The sequence below is a fragment of the Erpetoichthys calabaricus genome, chromosome 6, assembly GCF_900747795.2.
Source record: "Erpetoichthys calabaricus chromosome 6, fErpCal1.3, whole genome shotgun sequence".
Lineage (NCBI taxonomy): Eukaryota > Metazoa > Chordata > Cladistia > Polypteriformes > Polypteridae > Erpetoichthys > Erpetoichthys calabaricus.
Window position 1 is genome coordinate 125,878,667 of NC_041399.2, and position 15,086 is coordinate 125,893,752.

Below are 15,086 nucleotides of genomic sequence, written 5' to 3' on the forward strand. Positions count from 1 at the left end.
AGTGATAAGAAGTGCTACGGCTGGTTAACCTAGTCGAATCTAATCTACTCAGTTGAATTCTGTTAGAATCCATCATTTCACATGTGATAGACGTGATTTCCACACATAGAAGTTAAGGAACATTGAGTATCACATAACTTCAGTATCGCCCTATGCGTTTCAAAGGGGAAAACAAGTAAATTTGAGATGTTGATGTGTGCCTTGAGTAACACTTAGGAAACCATCCAAACAGTTATTACCCATTAGGGAACTATGTATTACATCATTTAGAACAGTTTTTCATCAGTATTGTCACGGGGCACTGAGTTATAGTTGAATGAAACTTGAATTCACAATGGCGCATTTCAAGAGCTGAAAAACACTACAAATGATTTGAAGTGTTACAGATGGTTAATCTGGTAGAATCTGATCTACACAGTTAAATTCTGTTAGAATCCTTCATTTCACATGTGATACAAATGGTTTCCACACATAGAAGTTAAGGAACATTGAGTAACACTCAACTTCAGTTTTGCCCAACACGTTTCAATGGGGAAAACAAGTGAATTTGAGATGTTGATGTGTACCTTGAGTAACACTTAGGAAACCATCCAAACAGTTATTACCCATTAGGGAACTATTTATTACATCATTTAGAACAGTTTTAAATCAGTATTTTCACGGGGCACTGAGTTAAAGTTGAATGTAAATTGAATTCACAATGCCGTGGTTCAAGAGCTGGAAAACACTCCACATCATTAGAAGTGTTACAGATGGTTAATCTAGTAGAATCACATCTACACAGTTAAATTCTGTTAGAATCCATCATTTCACATGTGATACAAATGGTTTCCACACATAGAAGTTAAGGAACATTGACTAACACTCAACTTCAGTTTCTCCCAATGCGTTTCAATGGGGAAAACAAGTGAATTTGAGATGTTGATTTTTTCCTTGAGTAACACTTAGGAAACCATCCAAGCAGTACTTACCCGTTAGAGAACTATGTTTTACATCATTTAGAACAGTTTTACATCAGTATTTTCACGGGGCACTGAGGTATAGTTGAATGTAACATGAATTCACAATTGCGCGTTTCAAGAGCTGAAAAACACTCCAAATGATAACAAGTGTTACGGCTGGTTTTTATAGTAGAATCTGATCTACACAGTAGAATTCTGTTAGAATCCATCATTTCACATGTGATACAAGTGGTTTCCACACATAGAAGTTTAGAAACATTGAGTAACACTCAACTTCAGTTTCGCCCAATGAGTTTCAAAGGGGAAATCAATTGAATTTTAAATGATGATATGTACCTTGAGTAACACTTAGGAAACCATCCGAAAAGTTCTTACCCATTAGGGATCTTTGTATTACATAATTAGGAACAGTTTTACATCAGTATTTTCACGGGGCACTGAGTTATAATTGATTGTAACTTGAATTCACAATTGCGCGTTTCAAGAGCTTAAAAACACTCCAAATGATAAGAAGTGTTACAGCTGGTTAATCTAATAGAATCTGATCTACACAGTAGAATTTTGTTAGAATCCATCATTTCACATGTGATAGAAGTGGTTTCCACTCATAGAAGTTAAGGAACATTGAGTAACACTCAACTTCAGATTCGCCCAATGCGTTTCAAAGGGGATAACAAGTGAATTTGAGATGTTGAGGTGTACCTTGAGTAACACTTAGGAAACCATCCAAACAGTTCTTACCCATTTGTGAACTATGTATTACATCAGTGAGAACAGTTTTGCATCAGTATTTTGACGTGGCACTGAGTTATGTTTGAATGTAACTTGAATTCGTTTCAAGAGCTGAAAAGCTCTCCAAATGAGAAGTGATACTGCTGGTTAATCACGTAGAAACTGTTCTATACAGTACAATTCTGTTAGGAACCTACCTTTCACTTGTGATACAAGTTGTTTCCACACATTGAAGTTAAGTAACATTGAGTAACACTCAACTTTAGTTTCGCGATATGAGTTTGAATAGGGAAAAGATGTGAATTTGAGATGTTCATGTGCACCTTGAGTAACACTTAGGAAACCATCCAAACAGTTATTTCCTATTAGGGAACTATGTTTTATATGCTTTGGAACAGTTTCAAATCAGCATTTTCAAGGGGCACCGAGTTACAGCTGAATGTAACTTGAATTCACAATTGCGTGTTTCAACAGCTGAGAAGCACTCCAAATAATAAGAAGTGTTACTGCAGGTTAATCATGGAGAAATTGATTTACACAGTCAATTTCTGTTAGGAACCTACCTTTCATATGTGACACAAGTGGTTTCCACACATAGAATTTAAGTAACATTGAGTAACACTCAACTTCAGTTTCGCCCAATGTGTTTCAATGGGGAAAACTAGTGAATTTGAGATGTTGATGTGTACCTTGAGAAACACTTAGGAAACTATCCAAACAGTTCTTACCCATTTGGGAACTATGTTATGTATAATTTAGAAAAGTTTTACATCAGGACTTTCACGGGGCACTGAGTTATATTTGAATGTAACTTAAATTCACAATAACAGTTTTCAGGAGCTGAAAAACACTCCAACTGATAAGAAGTGTTAAGGTTGGTTGGAAAAGAAGTGAATTTGAGATGCTGATGTGTACCTTGACTAACACTTTTGAAACCATCCAAACAGTTCTTACCCATTAGGGAACTATATTTTATATTATTTAGACCAGGTTTACATCAGTATTTTCACGGGGCACTGAGTTACAGCTGAATGAAACTTGAATTCACAGTAGAACATTTGAAGAGCTGAAAAACACTCCAAATGATAAGAAGTGTTAAGGCTGGTTAATCACGTAGAAACTGATCTACACAGTAAAATTCTGTTAGGAACATACAGTGGTGTGAAAAACTATTTGCCCCCTTCCTGATTTCTTATTCTTTTGCATGTTTGTCACACAAAATGTTTCTGATCATCAAACACATTTAACCATTAGTCAAATATAACACAAGTAAACACAAAATGCAGTTTGTAAATGGTGGTTTTTATTATTTAGGGAGAAAAAAAAATCCAAACCTACATGGCCCTGTGTGAAAAAGTAATTGCCCCCTGAACCTAATAACTGGTTGTGCCACCCTTAGCAGCAATAACTGCAATCAAGCGTTTGCGATAACTTGCAATGAGTCTTTTACAGCGCTCTGGAGGAATTTTGGCCCACTCATCTTTGCAAAATTGTTGTAATTCAGCTTTATTTGAGGGTTTTCTAGCATGAACCGCCTTTTTAAGGTCATGCCATAGCATCTCAATTGGATTCAGGTCAGGACTTTGACTAGGCCACTCCAAAGTCTTCATTTTGTTTTTCTTCAGCCATTCAGAGGTGGATTTGCTGGTGTGTTTTGGGTCATTGTCCTGTTGCAGCACCCAAGATCGCTTCAGCTTGAGTTGACGAACAGATGGACGGACATTCTCCTTCAGGATTTTTTGGTAGACAGTAGAATTCATGGTTCCATCTATCACAGCAAGCCTTCCAGGTCCTGAAGCAGCAAAACAACCCCAGACCATCACACTACCACCACCATATTTTACTGTTGGTATGATGTTCTTTTTCTGAAATGCTGTGTTCCTTTTACGCCAGATGTAACGGGACATTTGCCTTCCAAAAAGTTCAACTTTTGTCTCATCAGTCCACAAGGTATTTTCCCAAAAGTCTTGGCAATCATTGAGATGTTTCTTAGCAAAATTGAGACGAGCCCTAATGTTCTTTTTGCTTAACAGTGGTTTGCGTCTTGGAAATCTGCCATGCAGGCCGTTTTTGCCAAGTCTCTTTCTTATGGTGGAGTCGTGAACACTGACCTTAATTGAGGCAAGTGAGGCCTGCAGTTCTTTAGACGTTGTCCTGGGGTCTTTTGTGACCTCTCGGATGAGTCGTCTCTGTGCTCTTGGGGTAATTTTGGTCGGCCGGCCACTCCTGGGAAGGTTCACCACTGTTCCATGTTTTTGCCGTTTGTGGATAATGGCTCTCACGGTGGTTCGCTGGAGTCCCAAAGCTTTAGAAATGGCTTTATAACCTTTACCAGACTGATAGATCTCAATTACTTCTGTTCTCATTTGTTCCTGAATTTCTTTGGATCTTGGCATGATGTCTAGCTTTTGAGGTGCTTTTGGTCTACTTCTCTGTGTCAGGCAGCTCCTATTTAAGTGATTTCTTGATTGAAACAGGTGTGGCAGTAATCAGGCCTGGGGGTGGCTACGGAAATTGAACTCAGGTGTGATACACCACAGTTAGGTTATTTTTTAACAAGGGGGCAATTACTTTTTCACACAGGGCCATGTATGTTTGGATTTTTTTTCTCCCTAAATAATAAAAACCATCATTTAAAAACTGCATTTTGTGTTTACTTGTGTTATATTTGACTAATGGTTAAATGTGTTTGATGATCAGAAACATTTTGTGTGACAAACATGCAAAAGAATAAGAAATCAGGAAGGGGGCAAATAGTTTTTCACACCACTGTACATTTCTCATATGATACAAGTGGTTTCCACAATTAGGAGTTAAGGAACATTGAGTAACACTCAACTTCTGTTTTGCCCAATAAGTTTCAGAAATAGGGTAAACAAGTGAATTTGATATGTTGAAGTGTACCTTGATTAACACTTAGGAAACCCTTCAAACAGTTCTCACTCATTAGGGAAGTATGCTTTACATCATTTTGAACTGTTTTTACATCAGTATTTTCACTTGGCACTGATTTATAGTTGAATGTAACTTGATTTCACAAGAACTCGTTTCAAGAGGTGAAAAGCACTTCAAATGATATGAAGTTTTACGGCGTAGAAACTGATCTACACAGTAAAGTTCTTTTAGGAACCTATATTTCATAAGTGATGTAACTTGTTTCAATTCATTGAAGTTAAGTAACCGTATGTAACACTCAACTCCCATCCAACCATCCATTATCCAACCCACTATATCCTAACTACAGGGTTACTGGGGTCTGCTGGAGCCAATCCCAGCCAACATTGGGTGCAAGGCAGGAAACAAACCCCGGGCAGGGCACCAGCCCACTGCAGGGCACGCACACACACACACATACGCACACACACAAACCAAGCATAAACTAGGGACAATTTAGAATCGCCAATGCACCTAACCTGCATGTCTTTGGACTTTGGGAGGAAACCGGCACACCCGGAGAAAACCCACTCAGACACGGGGAGAACATGCTAACTCCTCGCAGGGAGGGCTCCTAACTGCGATGCAGCAGCGCCACCCACTGGGTCACCGTGCTGCCCCACACTCAACTTGAGTTTCGCCAAATGCATTTCAATAGGGTGAACATGTGAATTTGAGAAGTTCAAGTGTACCTTGAGTACCACAAGCTTAAAGCAAGAAGTAAACGAGCACATTCCTGCTGTTGACCAATGTGTCTCCTCTCAATTAAGTGTGGAGTTTTAACTTTGAAACCAATTACTGAAGCTCAGTGTTCCTAGACATTATAAAGAGATACGTCCTGTGAGACTTAAACTCGCGTTATATTGCTATTTAACAGATGCAGGAAAAGTGGACGAAACACCTGGGATGACCAGTTTGGTTTCATTTTCAAGCCAATCATGCCTGCATTAAAGGGAACCTTAATATACATGTCTGGCTGAGTTTTTGCACCAGCAGTATAGTATAAGTATATAGGGCTTGTGTGGATATGAACTCCAATGACATGCGGTTAAGTTTAAGGTTTAATGTTCACATTTCCTCAAAAGAGATTAAAGTCAGAGGAAAACAAAAACTTTCCTTATGTTTTCCAACATGTCTCCTATCAATGAAGAGTGGAGTTTTAACTGTGAATCCGAATTCAGAAGCTGAGCGTTCCTAGACATTTTAAAGAGATGAGGGCTATGTGACTTTAAACACGCATCTCCTTTGCTCTTTTTCGGATGCTGGAAGAACCTAAGAAACACCTGGGATGACCTGTTTGGTTACGTTTTGATGCCAGTCATACCTGCATTAAAGGGAACCTTAATATACATGTCTGGCTGAATTGTTGCACGAGCAGGAGTAGAGTATATAGGGCTTGAGTGGATTTGGACTCCCATCACATGCGGTCCAGTTTAAAAGTTAATGATACCGTTTCCTTAAAAGAGATTAAAGTCAGAGGAAAACAAATACTTTCCTGGTGTTTACCAACGTGTCACCTCTCAATGAAGAGTGGAGTTTTAACTGTGAATTTGATTACAGAAGACATTTTAAAGAGTTGAGTGCTGTGTGACATTGAAACACACATCTCCATTGCTCTTTTACGGATGCTGGAAGAACCTGCGAAACACCTGGGATGACCAGTTTGGTTTTATTTTGATGCCAGTCATTCCTACATTAAAATTAACCTTAATATTTGTGATTTGCTGTTTTGTTGCACCAGAAGGAGTAGAGTCTGTAGGGCTTGTGTTGTTTTGTAGTGCAGTCATATGCGGTCCAATTTAAGAGGTAATTGTTGATATTCCTCAAAAGAGCTTAAAGCCAGAAGTAAATGAATACATTCCTGGTGTTGACCAATGTGTCTCCTCTCAATGAAGCGTGGAGTTTTAACTGTGAAGCCGATTACAGAAGCTGAGTGTTCCTTGACATTTTAAAGAGATAAATGTTCTGAGACTTGAAACGCGTATATTGCTATTTGTCAGATGCAGGAAGAACGAACGAAACACTGGGGGAGACCAATATGGTTTCATTTTCAAGCCAGTCATACCGGCATTAAAGGGTACCTTAATATATGTGTCTGGCTGTGTTTTTGCACCATCCGGAGTAGAGTGTATAGTGCTTGTGTGGATTTGGACTCCAGTCACATGCGGTCCAGTTTAGTAGTTAATGTTCGTTTTCCTCAAACGAAATTAGAGTCAGAGGAAAACAAATACTTTCCTGGTGTTTCCACCATGTCTCCTCTCAATTAATAGGGGAGGTTTAACTATGAATCCCATTACAGAACCTTATGTGGACGCTGAAGTCGAAAACAATGGGAGACAAAAGCACCAATTTAAAATAAAAAGCAATTTCTTTATTCTTGGTGAGTTAAAGAGACTGCAGACCCTCAGCTCAGTGACACTAACTTGTCACATCAGACAGTTTGTCTAAAAGAAAGAAATCCTCTCTTTTTATTACCTAGCGTATTCATTAACCAAAGAGAAAAAAACATGGCAGTTCATTTTGAGGTCATACATAGATTGCTGTAAGTTACGGTTACATCCGAATTTATTACATACAGGAGTGTACAGAGTTTATTACCAACTTACAGAGTCATCAGGGCACTCACATTCCTAATAATATGCCTTTATCAGCACATACACACAAGACTGGTTTAAAGCAGTTTCTTATAGTTCAGTACATTAGTTATAAAGAAATTACATTCTTATAGCTTTAATATCTTCATTAGATTTTGTTTGGTTAGATTAATAAATCCTTATGTATTAATCCATAAGGGACATGCTTCTTATAGTTTTAAGCAAGAATTCAGAAACTATCACATTGATTTATAATATCACAGGGTGTTCTGTTAGTATCAAGATGTCAGCATTTTCTCATAAAAGAATGCAAGTTATTCCCTTATACTGTGCACAAGCTTAATTCTTGTTCTACCTAAATGAAGAACAAATCATATAGAAGTAAAAATCATATAGCTCTCTGCAGCATGATTAATACAAAATACAGTCCTTGGTATTTGTGAGTTAAATACTTATAATCATTATAGTTAATAATGTTTTTTCTTTCTCACTTAGCGTTCCCAGACATTTTAAAGAAATGAGTACTGTGTGACTTGAAACAAGAATCTCCATTGCTCTTTTACGGATGCTGGAAGAACCTACGACTAAACTGGGATAACCAGTTTGGTTTCATTTTGATGCCAGTCATGCCTGCATTAAAGGGAACCTTAATATACATGTCTGGCTGTGTTCTTTCACCAGCAGGAGTAGAGTATAAAGGGCTTGTGTTGATTTGTACTCCTATCACATGCGGCCCAGTTTAAGAATTAATGATCGCGTTTCCTCAAAATTGATTAAACTCAGAGGAAAACAAATATTTTACTGGTGTTTAGAACTGTGTCTCCTCTCAATTAAAAGTGGAGTTCTAACTGTGAATCCGATTAAAGAAGCTGAGATTTCCTAGACATTTTAAAGAGATGAGTGCTGTGTGACTTGAAACGAGCATTTCCATTGCTCTTTTACAGATGCTGGAAGAACCTACAAAATACCTGGGTTGATCAGTTTGGTTTCATTTTGATGCCAGTCATGCCTGCATTAAAGGGAACTTTAACATTCGTGTATGGCTGTTTTGTTGCACCAGCAGGAGTAGAGTATGTAGGGCTTGTGTGTCTATGGAATGCAGTCATATGCTGTCCAGTTTAAGAGTTAATGGTTGAGATTCCTCAAAAGAGTTTAAAGCCAGAAGTAAACAAACACATTCCTGGTGTTGACCAACGTGTCTCCTGCAAAGTCAGTTTGGAGTTATAACTGTGAAGCCAATTCCAGAAGCTTAGTGTTCCTAGACATTTTAAAGAGATAAGTGCTGTTATACTTGATGTGTGCATCATATTGCTATTTAACAGATTCAGGAAGAGCAGGCAAAACACCAGGGGAGACAAGTTTGGTTTCATTTTGATGCCAGCCGTGCCTGCATTAAAGGGAACTTTAATATACATGTCTGGCTGTGTTTTTGCACCAGTAGGAGTAGAGTATGTAGGGCTTGTGTGGATTTCAACTCCAGTCACGTGCAGTCCATTTTAAGATTTAATGTTCGCGTTTCCTCAAACGAGATTAAAGTCAGAGGAAAACAAATACTTTCCTGGTTTTAACGTGTCTCCTCTCAATTAAGAGTGGAATTTTAACTGTGAATCTGATTACAGAAGCTGAGCGTTCCTAGACATTTTATAGAGATAAATAATATGAGAATTGAAATGCGCATAATATTGCACTTTTACGGATGCTGGAAGAACATACATAACACCGAGGATGACCTGTTTGGTTTAATTTGGAACCCACTCATGCCTGCATTAAAGGGAACATTAATATACGTGTCTGGCTGTGTTGTTGCACCAGCAGGAGTAGAGTATATAGGGCTTGTTTGGATTTGGACTCCGATAACAAGCGGCCCAGTTTAAGAGTTAATGATTGCATTTCCTTAATGAGATTAAAGTCAGAGGAAAAGAAATTCTTTCCTGGTGTTTACCAACACGTCTCTTCTCAAAGAAGAGTGGAGTTTTAACTGTGAATCTGATTACGGAAGCTGAGAGTTCCTAGAGCAGGGAGTTTACGACAGGGGCAGGGAGTATAGGACAGGCCAGGTTTAGATCTATACATGGAAGAACAAACAATGGTGTAGAAATAAAAATGCATAGTAATGTAAATTCTAAGCAAAAATTTAAATGTAGAAGGAGTAACACATTAAAAATAGCTTGCCTTAATGCTCGAAGTATCAAAAATAAGGTAAGTGAGTTGGAGTTGTATGAAGCAGAGCATAATTATGATATTATAGCAACAACGGAAACCTGGCTAAATAACAAAGATGGAGATGAGTGTAACATAGAGGGAAACACATTTTTTAGGAAGGATAGACAGAACCGAAATGGAGGTGGGGTTGCTGTTTATGCCAAACAGGATTTAAATGTAAGTCCTCTTCAGTTGGATGATGAGCTCCATCTTAGTGAGGACATGTGGCTTCGCCTGGAAAACATTAGGGAAAGAGATCTTATTTTAGGAGTGTGTTATAGACCTCCCAATTCAGACAGTAATTTCAACACACATCTTTTTAGTAATATCAAAAAGGCAAGTTAACAGGGAGATATTATAGCCATGGGGGACTTTAATTATCCAAATATTAACTGGGATAACTTTGCAGATGGAGGAGCACAAGAGCAGGAGTTTTTAGAAGTAATCAGTGACTGTTTTTTAACACAGCAAGTTAAAGCACCAAAAAGTGGTGAAGCCTGCCTGGATTTAGTATTTTGTAATAATCAGGATAGAATTGAGGGTGTAGAGGTGATTGAACAATTCTCAGATACAGATGCAAAGACTAAAATTGCTAAGCTGAACTTTGGTAGGGATAATTTTGAGCAGATGCGACAATGTTTAAGTAGGATACACTGAGATAAGCTTTTAAGTGTGGAGACAGTCAAGGAGCAGTGGAACAAGTTTAAAAATGTTGTTACATGTAATGCAGGACAGATACATACCTAAATTTGGAGTTAATAGGAAACTAAAAAAAACTTCACGGTGGATTAATAAAGATTTAAAAAAGAAGTTGCAAAGGAAAAAACTGCTCTATAAGGCATATAAGACTAATGACTGTAAAGTGAATCACAGAGTGTATGAGAACATGATGGCAACCATTAAGAAGGATATCAGGGAGGCTAAAAGACAGTTGGAGAGGAATATAGCAGATAAGGCGACCCTAAGAGATTCTTTCAGAATTTTAGTAGTAAAAGAACAGTCAAGGAGGAGGTCAAGTGCATCAGAAATAGTAAAGGGGAATTAAAAGATACAGACAGTGAAATAGCGGATGCCCTAAACTTACATTTTTCTGAGGTGTTTACAAGTGAGCAAGAGGATAACCTCCCAGAGGTAAACGGGACTACTAAGGAGGTATTGAGGGATTTGGAAATTGTAGAGGGAGAAGTGCTTGTCAGATTAAATAAACTGAAATCAAACAAATCACCAGGACCAGATAATATTTACCCTCAAGTTCTTAAGGAGGCTAGCGAGTACATATATAAACCCTTGACACATATTTTTAGGAAGTCACTGTGCACAAGAGAGATTCTGAAGGACTGGAAAATGGCAAATATTATCCCATTATATAAAAAGGGTGACAGGGCAGATCCAAGCAACTATAGGCCAGTAAGCTTAACATGCATCACAGGAAAATTAATGGAAGGAATTATTTAGGATAAGATTGAGCAACACCTGGCATGGACAGGAGTTTTTCTGAACAGTCAGCATGGGTTCAAAAGAGGGAGGTCGTGTTTTACTAACATGCTGGAATTCTATGAAGAGGCAACAAAAGGATACAATCAAACTTGAGCATATGATATTATTTCTCTGGATTTTCAGAAAACATTTGATAAGGTGCCACATGAGAGACGGCATCAAATTAAAAGAAGTGGGAGTTCAGGATGATGTTTTTAGATGGGTGTAGAATTGGCTCAGACACAGGAAGCAGAGCGTGATGGTGCGAGGAACCTCATCAGAACTGGCTGATGTTAAGAGAGGTGTTCCACAGGGGTCAGTGCTAGGGCCAGTGCTATTTTTAATATATATAAACTATTTAGATAGGAATATAAGTAACAAGGTGGTTAAATTTGCAGATGATACCAAAATAGGTGGATTAGCAGATAATTTGGAATCCGTTACATCATTACAGAAGGACTTGTATAGCATACATGCTTGGGCAGATTTGTGGCAGATGAAATTTAATGTCAGTAAATGTAAAGTATTACACATAGGAAGTAAAAATATTAGGTTTGAATACACAATGGGCAGTCGGAAAATCGAGGAGTTTAGGAGTCATAGGGGACTCTAAGCTATCGACTTCCCGACAGTGTTCAGAAGCCATTAAGAAGGCTAACAGAATGTTAGGTTATATAGCACGTTGGGTGGAGTACAAGTCCAAGAAGGTTATGCTCAACCTTTATAATGCACTGGTGAGGAAAACAAATACTTTCCTGGTGTTTACCAACGTGTCTCCTCTAAATTACGAGCAGAATTTTAACTGTGAAGCCGATTACAGAAGCTGAGTGTTCCTAAACATTTTAAAGAGATAAGTGCTGTGAGACTTGAAACGCGCGTCATATTGCTCTTCAACGGATGCAGGAAGAGCTGACGAACACCGGGGTAGACCAATTTTGTTTCATTTTCAAGCCAGTCATGCCTGCATTAAAGGAAACCTTAACATACGTGTCTGGCTTTGTTTTTGCACCAGCAGGAGTAGAGTATATAGGGCTTGTGTGGATTTGGACTCCAATCACATGTGGTCCATTTTAAGAGATAATGTTCGGTTTCCTCAAAAGAGATTAAAGTCAGAGGAAAACAAATACTTTCCTGGTGTTAACTACATGTCTCCTATCAATGAAGAGTGGAGTTTTAACTGTGAATCCGATTACAGAACTTGAGCATTCCTAGACATTTTAAAGAGATGAGTGCTGTGTGACTTGAAACACGCATCTCCATTGCTCTTTTATGGATGCTGGAAGAACCAACGAAACACTTGGGATGGCCAGTTTGGTTTCGTTTTGATGCCAGTCATGCCTGCATTAAAGGGAACCTTAATATTCGTGTCTTGCTGTTTTGTTGCACCAGCAGGAGTAGACCATGTAGGGCTTGTGTGGCTTTGGCATGCAGTGGTCCATTTGAAGAGATAATGGTTGAGATTCCTCAAAAGAGCTTAAAGCCAGAAGTAAACGAACACATTCCTGATGTTGACCAACTTGTCTCCTCTCAATTAAGTGATGAGTTTTAAATGTGAAATTGATTACAGAAGCTGAGTTTTCCTAGACATTTTAAAGAGATAAGTGCCGTGAGACTTGAAATGCTTGTCATATTGCTATTTAACGGATGCAGGAAGAGCGGACGAAACACTGGGCGTGACCAATTTTGATTCATTTTGAAGCCAGTTATGCCAACATTAATCGGCACCTAAATATTCTTCTCTGGCTCTTTTGTTACACCAGCAGGAGTAGACCATGTAGTGCTTGTGTGACTTTGGACTCCGGTCACATGCCGTCCAGTTTAAGAGTTAATGATCGCGATTCGTCAAAAGTGCTTAAAGCCTCAAGTTAACGAGCGCTTTCCTGGTGTTGACCAATGTGTCTCCTCTCAATTAAGTGTGGAGTTTTAACTTTGAAGCCAATTACAGAACCTGAGCATTCCTAGACATTTTAAAGAGAAAAGTGCTGTGTGACATGAAAAGCGCATCTCCTTTGGTCTTTTCAGATGCTGGAAGAAACTATAAAACACCGGGGATGACCAATTTGGTTTCACTTTGAAGCCAGTCATGCCTGCATTAAATGGCACTTAAAGATTTGTTTCTGGCTGTCTTGTTGCACCATAAGGAGTGGACCATGTAGGGCTTGTGTGGCTTTGGACTCTCATCACATGCCTTCCAGTTTAAGAGTTAATGGTCACAATTCCTCAAAAGTGCTTAAAGACAGAAATGCTAAACTAGCAAACTGAAATGCTTCATTGACATTACTGGATTTGCTTGACTTGGTTAATGTTTAACAGTTTCTTTTCATTCACGTTTGATCTGGTTAAAGAATTTATTGTTTATTATTGTTTATTAGTTATGAAATCTAGTCAAATGGTACATTCTGTTAACTTGCGTAATTATTTACTGAATGATTTTAAAGGATAACAAGAAGACATGGCTCTGCACTCACTGAATGGGTATGTCTAACAGACAGAAGATATAAAACATCAGACAATATTAGTAGGAAGTCTTTCATCTTTACCACCTGGTAAGAAAGACCATCTCAAAACTTCAGCAGCTACTATGGTCCACATTATATACTTTATGTAGTACTGCTGCCTATGCTTGTAATATTACATTACCTGTACATTTAGATTACATTGAATAAATGCACAGTTTGCTTTCAGGGGTATTTTGCCTGTGGTTTTTAAAAATGCAGATGTTATATAAAACTATAGTTTGAAGTATATGTTTCCAAATAACAAAGAAGCTAAACTTTTGAGTCAGTGAGAAAGGAAATCATTTTCAAGATAATATATTGTGAAGTTTTTGAGTCCCTAAAATTCCCCTAGCTGAATGGTGTACCGAAACTCTTTCAACACAGGCAAGGATTGCTTGTCTGTCACCGAGGCAACCACAGGATCACAGCCTCACCACATAATGCGCCGTTTGGCTGATGGTTCATGCAGGGAACAGTCTCACCTGGCCACAAACATGGCGTTGTTACTTCTTATTTGTTCTGTGTGTATTAAAGTGGTAGTTCCCATTCGAAAAAAGACCCTGACTCTGACTGTTTTGAACAAATAAATAGAGTTTGTTTTACTGAAGCCTGTGGACTCAGCAGCTTCACTCAGGTGTAAGACAGTGACTCACACGTCACATGGTACCAGAAGTGGGGCCTTGCACTGATGGACCCTCAATAGGGGTACGATGTTCCTCTCCTGCTGGAGCTGGATGAGGCTTCTGTAGGCGCTCCTGTCCTTGCCTGTTCCCGAGATGTGCTGGTGAAGTTGGCTCCTTCAGACAACCCCAAATGTTTCCTATTCTGTTTTGAATGCATGGCAATACTGATGCACTGGGACAAGACAGGCTGGGCTAATCGCTGATGCTTCAGGTCGTGGCCTCCGCCTCTACCTCATCCTTACCTCTCCTCAGAGCAATGTCCGCTGCCACCCCCAACTAGGTTTCTTCTGCTCAAAACCAGACTCCTAGAGTTGCTGACTTTACTGCTGGGGCACATGGATGAATGCCACAGGCAGAAGGTGCTGTGGTTAGGAACCCCCACCTGGGACTGAGCACAGGTGCTTTCGCTGTGATCAGCTGAGGTATCTGGCTCAAGAGTGCTGTCTCTCACTCACACAGTCCATGGACCTCGGTCTGGGCAGATATATGTTTCTCCACTTCACTCTGGCTTCTTTTAATTGAGAAGAGGAATACCCTCTTCCCAGGCATCCCAGCACTTTTCTGTAGTAGTGAGGGAGGGGCGACAACGAGCTGACAGCAGCTTAGACTCTGCATTTAAATAAGTGCATGTTGCAAATGACTCTTACTATATGGAGTAGGAGGGCCTGAATTTCAAAACCCCACACTTTTTGATTAAGGGTTTTTCTTATTTGGGGTGATTTGTGATTGCACAGGGGAATGGCTGATTGAGCAGTGAGTGGTTTTGTAGGACTTGCCCTGACAGTCAAGTTGTTTTTGCTCATAGACCTGCTAAGAGACCCTTTGAGAGGGTTGGGGTTAGACATTGTTGGCCCACTTCCCAAGAGTAAGAATGATTATCTCTTGATGGTTGATTATGCAACAAGGTACCCCAAAGTGGCCACTCTGCGGAAGGCCAATACTCAAGCTATTGATAAGGCTCTATCAGAAATAGTCACGCATATTGGCATTCCTCGCAAGATTTTA